Genomic DNA, 17,631 nt, shown 5'->3' with positions numbered 1-17,631 from the left:
AATAGGGTAGCTAAGCCACTGGGGCCAAATATATGGAGTTCAACCAGGAGTTGCTATATTGGGTTGACAAAACCTGACGATGAAGTGGTGGAACAGCTATTAGTGCCCCGATCTTACCACCGGGCAGTGCTCGAGATGGCCCACAAACATTTGCGGGATTGTCACCTAGGGGTTAAAAAGATGCAAGAGCAGATTCTGCAGCTGTTCTTTTGGCACTTAATTTATGCTGAGATTTTGTCAGTCTTGCCCAGAGTATCAGCTGACCACATTTACTGCAAGTTTCTGTAATCCATTGGTTCTTCTGTCAATTAGAGAGGTAACTTTTGAAAGGATTGCTATTGATCTGGTAGGGCCCATAGTAAAGTAAGCTCATTGCCAATTGGCAAGGGCCATATGAGGTCTAGGAAAAGGTTGGATACATGAATTACAGAGTACACCAGCCCGGGAAGAGAAAAACCCAACAACAATATATCATACAAATCTTCCAAAAGCATGAAACAAACAGGAATGTATGATTACAGATGCGACTATGGTCGCATCATTTGGTGACCCTCCGATACCAGCCAGGGAGGAGACCGGGAGAGAGGTAAAGGTAATCGACGCTCTCTCTAAATAGCAGAGAGGGCAGTCTCGGAAATTGATGCAGCAGAACACAGATGTATTCTCAGAACTGGACGTAGGAATAAATACACTAGCACCCCAATAAAATATATTTGAGTACAAAGCAGCAAGACAGATATACAGATTTGTATGAGAAGACTGTAAGGGGAGCTAGAAGAGTTAATAAAGGAAAATGTTGTGCTAAAAACTAAAAAAAAATATAGCTTTAAATTTAGAACAAACAATATATCAAATATAGCACATCAATAGATTATAAATGAAAAAGTTTACAGATCTGCATAGATATGAACTGAGGAGTGCTTCCTATTTTTCTCATCCATAGTGTGATAAGATTCATAGACATTAAAGTCAATAGGCATTAATTCTGAGGTTAGTGAACAGCAATTTTGCAATTAGGTTAAATATTGTCTCTACTGACAATTGCTGTTATCAGTTATAATATAGTTTGTCACTTTAGTTCATAATTTTAAGCTTTGCAGATGAAAACAATTAAAAAATGATGCTAATGATAGTAATTCCTCTTGCTTGATGCCTTTAATACATTAGTTTTCTTTGATGCATGATCCTTATTTTCCTTATTACCGTTGGTGGTGCAGTGTATTAATAACAATGGTGTAGCAACTTTGGTCACTGTACCTTTAAGGTGCCTCAGGATCGTGCACTTGTTAATGCCGTGGAGAAGATGGTTGCTAAGCAATGATGAAGTCCAGGGGAAAATGCAGCTGTATGCTTGGAGGTGATGCACCAGGAGCCAGGAAGGCTGAAAGGCGCCGCATGTTTAGAACCAGGGGTGCTCCGGCCGGTAACGTCCCTGTATACCAGGGAAATCCAAGATGGACGGTGGCTCTGGGAGGTTCATGAAGTCACAAGGCACGGATGCCTAGGGATGCCAAAACACTAACCAACACGTTTCGGGGATGCTCAGCTCAGGCTCCCAGAGCCACCGTCCATCTTGGATTTCCCTGGGATGCTACCGGACAGAAATCTGTCATGGTTTTTAAAAACCTCAAGCACAGGCAGCTTTCCTATCAATGAAGTTGGTGTTGTGTGGACAGCCCATCCTCTTCAACCCCAACTTCAAGAAAAGATTTAACGCAAACATAAGCTTCGAAGGTTGGCCTAGGAGTAATTTTGTCACCTACTTAAGTAGGAAAAAATTAAATCGTAGTGGAAAAGGAATGCCTGATCATCAGACGGGCCTTGGAGTCCCTGCAATATTATTTGCTTAGGATAAAGTTTTGCTTGGCAATGGAACATTCAACCTTGGTCTGGTTGAGAAATGCCAAGGAGAAGAATGCTGGAATAACAAGATGTTTTTTGTCACTGCAAAAGTGAAACATCAAGCTGGGAAGGCACAAGGAAACACGGATTCCCTCTCACGGACACCCTGTGTGGTGACAAGTGTTCAATCCAGCCAAGTTTGAACAGTGGGGGCTATGTGAGACAGTGAGGGGAATCATACAGTATATGTGGGTCATTGTGTGCCCCCCAGGATTTGCTTAGAAAGCAATGTAATTAGAGCCACGCCTGTGGTTACAATGCAAAAGAAAAGAGAGAGTGGATTTTGCAAAACTAACCAAGTCAAATTTAGAAAAACCAAACATGGGCTTTTATTTTTGGAGAGATCTGCAGGATGGTAGTGGGGTGGATCTCTCTCTCCACTCCGGGTCTTGGGAGTGGACAATGTCCACAAAACCCATTTAAACTTTCAGTTAAGGTTTGGGTTTGTCAGTGTTTTGTTTGAAAGCAGCTAAGCAGTAAGCTCTATGCAGACAGGTCAGTGTTAATCTGGCCAGAGAAAACAAAGCTTCTGATGCACCCACTAGTGATACAGTAGTGCAGTTCATGGCAACAAACTGATATGGATGCTCTGGCTGTGAACCAGAGGATAACATTTCTAGTTTTTTGCTTTTTTGCTTGAAAATAAAGACTTTTAAGTTAAACTTTTGTGGATAACTACCTCATTGTCGCACGGATGTGAAAGCCGCTGCCTTACAGTACGTGTTTGAGCAAACATAATTGCTTTCAGTGGCATGTAAAGGTTTGGGCACCCCTGATCAAAATTACTGTTATTGTTAACAGTTAAGCAAGTTGAAGATGAAATTATCTCTTAAAGGCCTAAAGTTAAAGATGACACATTTCTCATAGAAACAATTGCCATTTTTTCATATTAAGAATTACAGAAAGGAAAGTGGGCTGATGTAAAAGTTTGGGCACCATTGGAGATTTGGGTGCTCAGATAAGTTTAACCAAGGTTTCAGACCTTAATTAACATGATAAAGTTATGGCTTGTTCAGTGTCATCGTTAGCAAAGGCAAAGTAATGCAAATTTCACAGCTTTAGAAAAAAACATCCTCATCCAACCCTGTGCCAAAAAACAGCCATTTGTTTTTCTAAGCAAATGTCTAGTACTCTGAAAATGAAAATAGTGGAGTCCCACAAAGCAAGAGAAGACTATAAGAAGATGGCAAAGCATTTTCAAATTGCCCTTTCCACAGTTCCAAATGTAATTAAGAAATGACAGTTAAAAAGAACAGTGGCGGCCAAGATAAGGTCTGGAAGACCAAGCAAAACGTCAGTCAGAGCTGCTCATAGGATTTCTAGAGAGGCAAATCAGTACCCCCTCCTGGCTGCAAAAATCTTTCAGAAAGAATTAGCAGATTCTGCAGTTTTGGAACATTGTTTTACTATTCAGAGAAACCTGCACATACATGGCCTTCATGGAAGAGACAGCAGAAAAAAAACCTCTCCTATGTCTGCACCATAAAATTTAGAGTCAAAAGTATGCAAAAAAATTTAAACAAGCCTTATGCATTTTGGTAACAAGTCCTGTGGACAGATGAAGTTAAAATTGAACTCTTTGGCCACAATGAACTAAGGTATGCATGAAGAAAAAAGGGAAAAGTATTTCAGGAAAAGAACATCTTGCAAAGCATGTAGGTGGATCAATCATGCTTTTGGCTTGTGTTACAGCTAGTGATGGGCGAACCTGTGTATATTCACATCCAGTGAGGTCGGGTACTAGAACGGTATCTGTAACAGACCTCTAACCCGAAACCAGACTCCATTTAAATGAATGGGTGACCCAAACATTCAGTGTTTCCAATGCTGTCATCTGTGTGAACCAGCAGCTCTGATTGGTGGTAACCTTTCAAGTTATAACCGGTCAGAGCTCTGTGGTTCCCAGACTGTTATACAGATGACAGCAAGTGAGCCAGCATCTGTAACCAGCGGTAAAAAGGTAACCGATGGTCACAGGCGTCAGCTGATGAGTGTACTATTCTCATCATCATAAACCTGGTCTTGCTGATAACAGCAAGAGCAGGCATACAATGATGAGAGTATTCATCAACCAACGCCTGACCGATACATAAAATGAAAAATGGCATGGGGTCCCCTCTATTTTTGAAACCAGCATAGGCAAAACTGACAGCTATGGCCTGCAGCCCTCAACTGTTAACGGTATCATGACTTATCAAAAATGGAGGGTGTGGAGACACAGGGGTCGGTGGGCACCACGGTCCGTAGCCGAAACTGCATAGACCAGGGATCGACCCCTCTTCTTTTAGCTTGGGAGTAACACTACTCAGACAACACAAGGTGAGGGTTAAACCATGTGACAATACTTTATTGAACCACAAAACAGGCTGTTACTTCAGAGCTCCTAGGGTCGATTACCCCACCTGTGGCACACACATAGACAGAAGGTAATGATAAGCATAGGAAGATGACAGTCCATTTAGGTAAAAGGTCAGAGGGTCACAATCTGGCTTCTCTGAACATCTCCATGGAGCCAGACGATCAACGGTTTTCAATCCTGGCTTTCTCCAAATGTATCCATAGGTTGCAGGTGACTGGCAGGTCCCAATCTGGTTTTCACAAATGTATCCATGGTTCATCGATGGTCAATGGAGCAGATCTGTATACTTCCAGCCGGGGCCTTGCTCCCTTAAGCTGGCATCCTGTAGAATTATAAATCTGTGTCCCTCGTGATGGATTCATGATGTATTGGCTGCTGTCCTGTAGAGACTCTCTGGGTGCCTGGATGTCTTTTCTGAACCTCTGTCTGTCTCTCGGTCTCTTACAGAGTTGTATCACCTCTTTGTATATTTAACAAGTATCCTTCACTCAGTATTTACAGGTAATGCTGATAGGACCAATTTGAATTGTATGATTATGTAATCAATTTGCATAGATTTTCCTTCTCTATTTTAAAGTCAAGAGTCAAAGTCAAGAAAGTATCTGGCCTAGACAAAGTGTAATAAGCATATCAGTAAACATCACTAGTCATCAAGGATAAAAGCACAGCTTTACATCATATATCAACTTACAAGTAGTGTTGAGCATTCCGATACCGCAAGTATCGGGTATCGGCCGATATTTGCGGGTATCGGAATTCCGATACCGAGATCCGATACTTTTGTGGTATCGGGTATCGGTATCGAAACAACATTAAGGTGTAAAAGAAAGAATTAAAATAAAAAATATTGCTATACTCACCTCTCCGACGCAGCCTGGACCTTACCAAGGGAACCGGCAGCGTTCTTTGCTTAAAATGCGCGTGTTTACTGCCTTCCGTGACGTCACGGCTTGTGATTGGTCGCGTGCCGCCCATGTGGCCGCGACGCGACCAATCGCAGCAAGCCGTGACGTAATTTTCAGGTCCTGAATGCCTAATTCTAGGCATTCAGGATTTGAAAATTACGTTATGGCTTGTGATTGGTCGCGTCGCGGTCACATGGGCGACGCGACCAATCACAAGCCGTGACGACACGGGAGGCAGGAAACGCGCGCATTTTAAAATTACGTCAAGGCTTGTGATTGGTTGCGTGCCGCCGATGTGACCACGACGCGACCAAGCCGTAATTTTCAGGTCCTGAATGCAAAATTAGGCATTCAGGACCTGAAATTAAGCAAAGAACGCTGCCGGTTCCCTCGGTAAGGTCCAGGCTGCGTCGGAGAGGTGAGTATAGCAATATTTTTTATTTTAATTCCTTCTTTTACACATTAATATGGATCCCAGGGCCTGAAGGAGAGTTTCCTCTCCTTTAGACCCTGGGAACCATCAGGGATACCGTCCGATACTTGAGTCCCATTGACTTGTATTGGTATCGGGTATCGGTATCGGATTAGATACGATACTTTGCCGGTATCGGCCGATACTTTCCGATACCGATACTTTCAAGTATCGGACGGTATCGCTCAACACTACTTACAAGTCAATATTACAGGATTAAACAAGCAACGAAATATGCATTGGAGAGGTGTATGCGTGGATAGTGGAGCTTCAGACTGGTCAGAATCACCCATTTACCTTTAGGCTTGCTGATCACTTGATCATTGATTTGTATACCAACTATTACGCATACCTTTTAATTTTTACTTTATGATATGGCTGTATGTACTATTCTATTCATCTTGATCAAAACGTGTATTATAACTATTTTGTGTGCACATAAATTTTCACCTTATGCTTTGATTGATTTATTATGGTGCACATATTATTGACTTTGGGTCTTCACTATACATTTATTATATACTAGCTGAAGAGCCCGGCGTTGCCTGGGCATAGTAAATATCTGTGGTTAGTTATAGCACCTCACTTCTCTTATTTTCCCATCACGCCTCTCATTTTCCCCATCACATCTTTCATTTTCCCCCTCACATCTCTCATTTTCTCCCTCACACCTATCATTTTCCCCCTCACTCCTCTTATTTTCCCCCTCACTCCTCTCATTCCCCCCTAACACTTGTCATTTCGACCTCACATCTGTCATTTTCCGATCACTCCACTATTTTCCTCTCATTTTGCACTCACAACTTTTCATTTTCACCTCACACCTTTCATTTTCACCTCAGTATATACATGTTTGTCATCTCCCTTATATATAGTATACACCTGTATGTCATCTCCTGTATATAGTATATACCTGTATGTCAACTCCCCTGTATATAGTATATACCTGCTGTGTGTCATGTCCCCTGTATATAGTATATACCTGTATGTCATCTCCTCCTATATATAGTATATACCTGTATGTAATCTCCTCCTGTATATAGTATATACCTGTGTGTCATCTCACCTATATATAGTATATATCTGTGTGTCATCTCCTCCTGTATATAGTATATACCTGTATGTCATCTCCTCCTATACATAGCATATACCTGTATGTCATCTCCTCCTGTATATACTATATACCTGTAGGTAATCTGCTCCTGTATATAGTATATACCTGTGTGTCATCTCCTCCTGTATATAGTATATACCTGTATGTCATCTCCTGCTGTATGTAGTATGTACCTGTATGTCATCTCCTCCTCTATATAGTATATACCTGTGTGTCATCTCTCCTGTACATAGTATATATCTGTGTGTCATCTCCTCCTGTATATAGTATATACCTGTGTGTCATCTCCCCTGTAAATAGTATATACCTGTGTGTCATCTCCTCCTGTATATAGTATATATCTGTATGTCATCTCCTCCTGTATTAGACCTCGTTCACACGTTATTTGGTCAGTATTTTTACCTCAGTATTTGTAAGCTAAATTGGCAGCCTGATAATTCCCCAGCCAACAGTAAGCCCACCCCCTGGCAGTATATATTAGCTCACACATACACATAATAGACAGGTCATGTGACTGACAGCTGCCGGATTCCTATATGGTACATTTGTTGCTCTTGTAGTTTGTCTGCTTATTAAACAGATTTTTATTTTTGAAGGATAATACCAGACTTGTGTGTGTTTTAGGGCGAGTTTCGTGTGTCAAGTTGTGTGTGTTGAGTTGCGTGTGGCGACATGCATGTAGCGACTTTTGTGAGATGAGTTTTGTGTGGCGACATGCGTGTAGCAACTTTTTGTGTGTCGAGTTGCATGTGACAGGTTAGTGTAGCAATTTGTATGCAGCAAGTTTTGTGCATGGCGAGTTTTGCGCGTGGCGAGTTTTATGTGTGGTGCCTTTTGAGTATGTGCAAGTTTTGTGTGAGGCAACTTTTGCATGTGTTGCAACTTTTGTGCATGTGGCAATTTTTCCGCGTGTGCAAGTTTTGCGTGTGGCGAGTTTTCCATGAGGTGAGTTTTGCACGTGTGGCGAGTTTTGCATGTGGAGAGTTTTGCACGTGGCGAGTTTTGAGCGGCGACTTTTGTGTTTCGACTTTTATGTGGCGAGGTTGGTGTATGTGTGGTGAAATGTGCGCTGAGGGTGGTATATGTGTTCGAGCACGTGGTAGTGTGTGGCGCATTTTGTGTGTGTGTTCATATCCCCGTGGTGGTGTGGTGATTATCCCATGTTGGGGCCCCACCTTAGCAACTGTACAGTATATACTCTTTGGTGCCATCGCTCTCATTCTTTAAGTCCCCCTTGTTCACATCTGGCAGCTGTTAATTTGCCTCCAACACTTTTCCTTTTATTTTTTCCCCATTATGTAGATAGGGGCAAAATTGTTTGGTGAATTGGAAAGCGCGGGGTTAAAATTTCACCTCACAACATAGCTTTGACGCTCTCGGGGTCCAGACGTGTGACTGTGCAAAATTTTGTGCCTGTAGCTGCGACGCCTCCAACACTTTTCCTTTCACTTTTTCCCCATTATGTAGATAGGGGCAAAATTGTTTGGTGAATTGGAAAGCACGGGGTTAAAATTTCACCTCACAACATAGCCTATGATGCTCTAGGCGTCCAGACGTGTGACTGTGCAAAATTTTGTGGCTGTAGCTGCGACGGTTCGGATGCCAATCCCGGACATACACACACACACACACACACACATACACACATTCAGCTTTATATATTAGATTTATGTATTGCACTAAAATATATATTTTTTTTGATTGATTAATTTTTTGTGCTGGTTACATTTATTTTTATATACATATATGATCAAATATTTTTCACTGAGTAAATTATCACGCTTTTATTAATTAACCCTTTTTTGTGAGGTCCAACAAGATATAGATATATTTTTTGCTGGTATACTTATTCTTATATTTTTTATATATTTTCTACCACTCAGTTTGGTGCTCCTTGTCCCCTGCTACACATTTTTTATGTAAACTTTTCATTTTTATGATATTAACTTTAAGAAATTATTTTTGTTATCATCAATTGTTTCCTGTATGTGTATATTGTTTTAACATTAAAAAGTCCTTTTTTCTTCTGTGTAATCATGGTTTTATAATTTTTAATAAAGTGAATTTATTCTTACATATTTTGTTTTTTTAATACTTTGTTTGGGTAATAAATTAAACAAGCAAAAGTCTGTTTTCTTGACCAATGAGAAAAAAACACAAATTCCAAAGTCAACAGTCTATAACAGTCTAGTCTTCCTGGCTTGCTAAAAATAAGATGTCTGGTTAATTAAGTTACAATGCTGTGTCTCCACAGAGGGGTCTCTACATCATCTTTTTTATTATTTAAATAAATAATTAAAAAACGGAGTGACCTCACTGTCATCAGTGCTCATGAGGAAGTTCTCCAGTGCTCACATCATTGCGGTCACCAGAGTTGGTCGACTATGAACGTCGCTCAACTTATTGATGTCATTGTTCGGCACTGCAGCTCAGTTCTCTGGCTCAGTTTAGTGTCTTATTGATTCATGGCTGAGCAGTCACATTATGCCACTGCTCAGCTATGAAATCCAGATGTAGCATAGTTGGAACGCATCCTCAGACGTATTGATTATGTTATCATCAGACAGGTAAGGAATATGGTGATTTATTTTTTTTAATTTTACAGTCATATATAGGTGAAAGAAGTAGGGGAGTTTTTCAAAAAAGGAGTCTGTGCCTTTAATTCAAATAAAGGACTTTTCTCTGTGTCTGTGTTTTTATTACATTTGATATGGGGTTAGTGATGGGGGTGTCTTATAAACGCTTCTAACCTGACATGACAAAGCTGATCCCACAAATATTACCCCACTTGCCACCCCAACTAGTCAGGTGGGAAGATCCTGGCAAAATACCAGAATTGGCACTTCTGGTAGATGTGCCTTTTCTGGGGCAGATGCTAGTTGCTATTTTTAGGCTAAGGGGTAATATCCATGGCCTCTTAAAAAGTCTGAGAAAACCAGCCCAGAGCTATCTGATTTAACTTGGCTGGTTGTCAAAAATGAGGGGGTCCCTATGCCTTTTTTTAGGTATTTAATTTAAAAAATCTGTTGGGGACCCTTCTATTTTAGAATCAGTCAGTATAAAGCCAATAGCTTTTTATTTATGTACGTATTGCACATGTGCAGGCCGATGAATACCCTCATTATTGTATGCCTGCTCTCACTGCTATCAGTGAGATAGAGCATATGATCATTAGAGTAGCACTCCCATCAGCCTATTCCTGTGACCGGCAGTAACCTTTTTACCATCGGTCACAGCTGCTGGCTCACATGCTGTCTGTTATGGACCTGGTGGTTAGGTGCACCAGGAATGACCTGATAGTTAAACACGGAATCGGGACGAGCTCTGGGGAAATGGGAACTCTGCTGACCGCAAACCCTACTCCTATCAACACAACTAGAAATAGCCGTGGAGCGTGCCTGACTCTGCCTAGACGCCTCTTCACAGCCTAAGAGCTAACTACCCCTAAAGAAAGGAAACAAAGCCTCACTTGCCTCAGAGAAATTTCCCCAAAGGTAAAAGCAGCCCCCCACAAGTATTGACTGTGAGTTAAGAGGAAATCACAAACACAGGATGAAATAGGCTTTAGCAAAGAGAGGCCAGTCTAACTAAACAGATTGAGGATAGAAAAGGGATCTTTGCGGTCAACACAAAAAACTACAAAAACCACGCAGAGTGTGCAAAAAATACCCCCGCACCGACTCACGGTGCGGTGGTGCCACTCTGCACCCCCAGAGCTTCCAGCTAGCCAGGCTGTTTCATGATAGCAAGCTGGACTAGAACTTAGCAAGAAAAACCATAAGTAACAAATGAACAAGCCGGAACTTAGCTTTTGCTGGAGTAGACAGGTCCTCAGAAAGATCCAGGAGAGATCTGAACCAGTACTAGAACATTGACAGCTGGCATGGAGTAACGATCTGAGTGGAGTTAAATAGAGAATCCTAGCCTAGCCCTAAATGAGGGCAGCTGGGGAAGGAATCTCAGAGCAAGCAGCTCCCCTCACAGCCACCAGAGGGAGTCCAAGGACAGAACTCACCGAAGTACCATTCATGACCACAGGAGGAAGGTCGAGAACGGAATTCACAACAGTACCCCCCCCTTGAGGAGGGGTCACCGAACCCTCACCAGAGCCCCCAGGCCGATCAGGACGAGCCAAATGAAAGGCACGAACTACATCGGCAGCATGGACATCAGAGGCAACAACCCAAGAATTATCCTTCTGACCATAGCCCTTCCATTTGACCAAGTACTGAAGTTTTCGTCTCGAAATACAAGAATCCAAAATCTTCTCCACCACATACTCCAACTCCTCCTCGACCAACACCGGAGCAGGAGGATCAATGGAGGGAACCATAGGCGCCACATATCTCTGCAGCAATGACCTATGGAACACATTATGGATGGCAAAAGAAGCAGGAAGGGCCAAACGAAATGATACAGGATTAAGAATTTCAGAAATCTTATAAGGACCAATGAAACGAGGCTTAAACTTAGGAGAAGAAACCTTCATAGGAACATAACGAGATGATAACCAAACCAAATCCCCAACACGAAGTCGGGGACCAACATGGCGACGGCGGATAGCGAAACGTTGAGCCTTCTCTTGGGACAAGGTCAAATTGTCCACCACATGAGTCCAGATTTGTTGCAACCTGTCCACCACAGAATCCACACCAGGACAGTCCGAAGGCTCAACCTGCCCTGAAGAAAAATGAGGATGAAAACCAGAATTACAAAAAAAAGGCGAAACCAAAGTAGCCGAACTGGCCCGATTATTAAGGGCGAACTCAGCCAATGGCAAGAAGGTCACCCAATCATCCTGATCCGCAGAAACAAAACATCTCAGATAAGTTTCCAAAGTCTGATTGGTTCGTTAGGTTTGGCCATTTGTCTGAGGATGGAAAGCCGAAGAAAAAGACAAATCAATGCCCATCTTAGCACAAAAGGACCGCCAAAACCTTGAAGCAAACTGGGAACCTCTGTCAGACACGATGTTCTCCGGAATGCCATGCAAACGAACCACATGTTGGAAAAATAATGGAACCAAATCAGAGGAAGAAGGCAATTTAGGCAAGGGTACCAAATGGACCATTTTAGAGAAGCGATCACAAACCACCCAGATGACCGTCATCCTTTGAGAAACAGGAAGATCTGAAATAAAATCCATGGAAACATGCGTCCAGGGCCTTTTCGGGACCGGCAAGGGCAAAAGTAACCCACTGGCACGAGAACAGCAGGGCTTAGCCCGAGCACAAGTCCCACAAGACTGCACAAAAGAACGCACATCCCGCGACAAGGAAGGCCACCAAAAGGACCTAGCCACCAAATCTCTGGTACCAAAAATCCCAGGATGACCAGCCAACACCGAACAATGAACCTCAGAGATAACTCTATTAGTCCATCTATCAGGGACAAACAGTTTCTCCGCTGGACAACGGTCAGGTCTATCAGCCTGGAACTCCTGCAGCACCCGCCGCAAATCAGGGGAGATAGCAGACAGAACCACCCCCTCTCTGAGAATACCAGCCAGCCCAGGAACCCCAGGAGAATCAGGCACAAAACTCCTTGAAAGGGCATCAGCCTTCACATTTTTAGACCCCGGAAGGTACGAAACCGCAAAATTGAAACGAGAGAAAAACAGCGACCAACGAGCTTGTCTAGGATTCAACCGCTTGGCAGACTCGAGATCAGACAGTTTCTTGTGATCTGTCAAGACCACCACGCGATGCTTGGCTCCTTCAAGCCAATGTCGCCACTCCTCGAATGCCCACTTCATAGCCAACAACTCCCGATTGCCAACATCATAATTACGCTCAGCAGGCGAAAACTTTCTCAAAAAGAAAGCACATGGCTTCATTACAGAGCAATCAGAACTTCTCTGAGACAAAACAGCCCCTGCTCCAATTTCAGAAGCATCAACCTCGACCTGAAAAGGGAGCGAAACATCTTGCTGACACAACACAGGAGCCGAAGAGAAACGACGTTTCAACTCCTGAAAAGCCTCAACGGCTGCAGAGGACCAATTCACCACATCAGCACCCTTCTTGGTCAAATCAGTCAACGGTTTAACAACACTAGAAAAATTAGCAATGAAGCGACGGTAAAAATTGGCAAAGCCCAGAAATTTCTGAAGGCTCTTCACAGATGTAGGCCGAGTCCAATCATAAATAGCTTGGACTTTAACAGGATCCATCTCGATAGTAGAAGGGGAAAAATGAAGCCCAAAAATGAAACCTTCTGAACTCCAAAGAGACACTTAGATCCCTTCACAAACAAGGAATTAGCACGAAGGACCTGGAACACCATTCTGACCTGCTTCACATGGGACTCCCAATCATCCGAAAAGACCAAAATATCATCCAAATATACGATCATGAATCTATCCAGATACTTTCGGAAGATGTCATGCATAAAGGACTGAAGCACAGAGGGAGCATTAGAAAGGCCGAATGGCATCACCAGGTACTCAAAATGGCCCTCGGGCGTATTAAATGCTGTTTTCCATTCATCGCCCTGTTTAATATGCACGAGATTATACGCCCCTCGAAGGTCTATCTTGGTGAACCAACTAGCCCCCTTAATCCGAGCAAATAAATCAGACAGTAGAGGCAAAGGGTACTGAAATTTGACCGTGATTTTATTAAGAAGGCGGTAATCTATACAAAGTCTCAGAGAACCATCCTTCTTGGCCACAAAAAAGAACCCTGCTCCCAATGGTGACGACGACGGGCGGATATTCCCTTTCTCCAAGGACTCCTTTATATAACTCCGCATAGCGGCGTGTTCTGGCACAGACAAATTGAAAAGTCGTCCCTTAGGGAACTTGCTACCAGGAATCAAATTAATAGCACAATCACAATCCCTATGAGGAGGTAGGGTACTAGACTTGGGCTCATCAAATACATCCCGGTAATCCGACAAAAACTCAGGGACTTCAGAAGGAGTGGAGGAAGAAATTGACAACAATGAAACATCCCCATGTACCCCTTGACAGCCCCAACTGGACACCGACATTGATTTCCAATCCAATACTGGATTATGGACCTGCAGCCATGGCAAACCCAACACGACCACATCATGCAGATTATGCAACACCAAAAAGCGAATATCCTCCTGATGCGCAGGAGCCATGCACATGGTCAACTGGGTCCAGTACTGAGGCTTATACTTAGCCAAAGGCATAGCATCAATTCCCCTCAAAGGAATGGGATGCTGCAAGGGCTCCAAGAAAAAACCACAGCGCCTGGCAAACTCCAAGTCCATCAAATTCAGGGCAGCGCCTGAATCCACAAATGCCATAACAGAATAGGATGACAAAGAGCAAATCAGAGTAATGGACAAAAGAAATTTAGGCTGTACAGTACCAATGGTGACAGACCTAGCGAACCACTTAGTGCGCTTAGGACAATCAGAGATAGCATGAGTGGAATCACCACAGTAAAAACACAGCCCATTCTGACGTCTATTTTCTTGCCGTTCAGCTCTGGTCAAAGTCATATCACATTGCATAGGCTCAGGCCTCTGCTCAGAGGATACCGCCAAATGGTGCACAGTTTTGCGCTCACGTAAGCGCCGATCGATCTGTATGGCCAAGGACATTGATTCATTCAGACCAGCAGGCGTGGGGAACCCCACCATAACATCCTTAAGGGCTTCAGAAAGACCCTTTCTGAAAATTGCTGCCAGGGCACACTCATTCCACTGAGTAAACACAGACCACTTTCTGAACTTCTGGCAATATACCTCCGCTTCATCCTGACCCTGACACAAAGCCAGCAAAATTTTCTCTGCCTGATCCACAGAATTCGGTTCATCATAAAGCAATCCCAGCGCCAGAAAAAACGCATCTACATTACGCAATGCAGGATCTCCTGGCGCCAGGGCGAATGCCCAGTCTTGAGGGTCCCCATGCAGCAAAGAAATAATGATTCTCACTTGCTGAATAGGGTCACCAGAAGAGCGGGGTTTCAGAGCAAGAAACAGTTTACAATTGTTTTTGAAATTCCAAAATTTAGATCTATCCCCAGAAAACAAATCAGGAATTGGAATTCGAGGCTCCAACATAGGATTCTGAACTACATAATCTTGAATGTTTTGTACCCTTGCAGCGAGTTGATCTACACTAGAGGACAGACCTTGAATGTCCATATCCACACCTGAGTTCTGAACCACCCAGAGTTTAAGGGGAAAAGAAAGGCAAAACACACTGCAGCGAAAAAAAAAATGGTCTCAGAACTTCTCTTTTCCTAACTACCCCTAAAGAAAGGAAACAAAGCCTCACTTGCCTCAGAGAAATTTCCCCAAAGGTAAAAGCAGCCCCCCACAAGTATTGACTGTGAGTTAAGAGGAAATCACAAACACAGGATGAAATAGGCTTTAGCAAAGAGAGGCCAGTCTAACTAAACAGATTGAGGATAGAAAAGGGATCTTTGCGGTCAAAACAACAAACTACAAAAACCATGCAGAGTGTGCAAAAAATACCCCCGCACCGACTCACGGTGCGGTGGTGCCACTCTGCACCCCCAGAGCTTCCAGCTAGCCAGGCAGTTTCATGATAGCAAGCTGGACTAGAACTTAGCAAGAAAAACCATAAGTAACAAATGAATAAGCCGGAACTTAGCTTTTGCTGGAGTAGACAGGTCCTCAGAAAGATCCAGGAGAGATCTGAACCAGTACTAGAACATTGACAGCTGGCATGGAGTAACGATCTGAGTGGAGTTAAATAGAGAATCCTAGCCTAGCCCTAAACGAGGGCAGCTGGGGAAGGAATCTCAGAACCAGCAGCTCCCCTCACAGCCACCAGAGGGAGTCCAAGGACAGAACTCACCGAAGTACCATTCATGACCACAGGAGGGAGGTCGAGAACGGAATTCACAACAGTACCCCCCCTTGAGGAGAGGTCACCGAACCCTCACCAGAGCCCCCAGGCCGATCAGGACGAGCCAAATGAAAGGCACGAACTACATCGGCAGCATGGACATCAGAGGCAACAACCCAAGAATTATCCTTCTGACCATAGCCCTTCCATTTGACCAAGTACTGAAGTTTTCGTCTCGAAATACAAGAATCCAAAATCTTCTCCACCACATACTCCAACTCCTCCTCGACCAACACCGGAGCAGGAGGATCAACGGAGGGAACCATAGGCGCCACATATCTCTGCAGCAATGACCTATGGAACACATTATGGATGGCAAAAGAAGCAGGAAGGGCCAAACGAAATGATACAGGATTAAGAATTTCAGAAATCTTATAAGGACCAATGAAACGAGGCTTAAACTTAGGAGAAGAAACCTTCATAGGAACATAACGAGATAACTAAACCAAATCCCCAACACGAAGTTGGGGACCACACGGCGACGGCGGTTAGCGAAACGTTGAGCCTTCTCTTGGGACAAGGTCAAATTGTCCACCACATGAGTCCAGATTTGTTGCAACCTGTCCACCACAGAATCCACACCAGGACAGTCCGTAGGCTCAACCTGCCCTGAAGAAAAATGAGGATGAAAACCAGAATTACAAAAAAAAAGGCGAAACCAAAGTAGCCGAACTGGCCCGATTATTAAGGGTGAACTCAGCCAATGGCAAGAAGGTCACCCAATCATCCTGATCCGCAGAAACAAAACATCTCAGATAAGTTTCCAAAGTCTGATTGGTTTGTTAGGTTTGGCCATTTGTCTGAGGATGGAAAGCCGAAGAAAAAGACAAATCAATGCCCATCTTAGCACAAAAGGACCGCCAAAACCTTGAAACAAACTGGGAACCTCTGTCAGACACGATGTTCTCCGGCATGCCATGCAAACGAACCACATGTTGGAAAAATAATGGAACCAAATCAGAGGAAGAAGGCAATTTAGGCAAGGGTACCAAATGGACCATTTTAGAGAAGCGATCACAAACCACCCAGATGACCGTCATCCTTTGAGAAACAGGAAGATCTGAAATAAAATCCATGGAAACATGCGTCCAGGGCCTTTTCGGGACCGGCAAGGGCAAAAGTAACCCACTGGCACGAGAACAGCAGGGCTTAGCCCGAGCACAAGTCCCACAAGACTGCACAAAAGAACGCACATCCCGCGACAAGGAAGGCCACCAAAAGGACCTAGCCACCAAATCTCTGGTACCAAAAATCCCAGGATGACCAGCCAACACCGAACAATGAACCTCAGAGATAACTCTATTAGTCCATCTATCAGGGACAAACAGTTTCTCCGCTGGACAACGGTCAGGTCTATCAGCCTGGAACTCCTGCAGCACCCGCCGCAAATCAGAGGAGATGGCAGACAGAACTACCCCCTCTCTGAGAATACCAGCCAGCCCAGGAACCCCAGGAGAATCAGGCACAAAACTCCTTGAAAGGGCATCAGCCTTCACATTTTTAGAACCCGGAAGGTACGAAACCACAAAATTGAAACGGGAGAAAAACAGCGACCAACGAGCTTGTCTAGAATTCAACCGCTTGGCAGACTCGAGATAAGTCAGATTCTTGTGATCTGTCAAGACCACCACGCGATGCTTGGCTCCTTCAAGCCAATGTCGCCACTCCTCGAATGCCCACTTCATAGCCAACAACTCCCGATTGCCAACATCATAATTACGCTCAGCAGGCGAAAACTTTCTCAAAAAGAAAGCACATGGCTTCATTACAGAGCAATCAGAACTTCTCTGAGACAAAACAGCCCCTGCTCCAATTTCAGAAGCATCAACCTCGACCTGAAAAGGGAGCGAAACATCTTGCTGACACAACACAGGAGCCGAAGAGAAACGACGTTTCAACTCCTGAAAAGCCTCAACGGCTGCAGAGGACCAATTCACCACATCAGCACCCTTCTTGGTCAAATCAGTCAACGGTTTAACAACACTAGAAAAATTAGCAATGAAGCGACGGTAAAAATTGGCA

Source organism: Ranitomeya variabilis, chromosome 1 (assembly GCF_051348905.1).
Source record: "Ranitomeya variabilis isolate aRanVar5 chromosome 1, aRanVar5.hap1, whole genome shotgun sequence".
Taxonomy (NCBI): domain Eukaryota; kingdom Metazoa; phylum Chordata; class Amphibia; order Anura; family Dendrobatidae; genus Ranitomeya; species Ranitomeya variabilis.
This window is presented reverse-complemented; position numbering follows the sequence as displayed.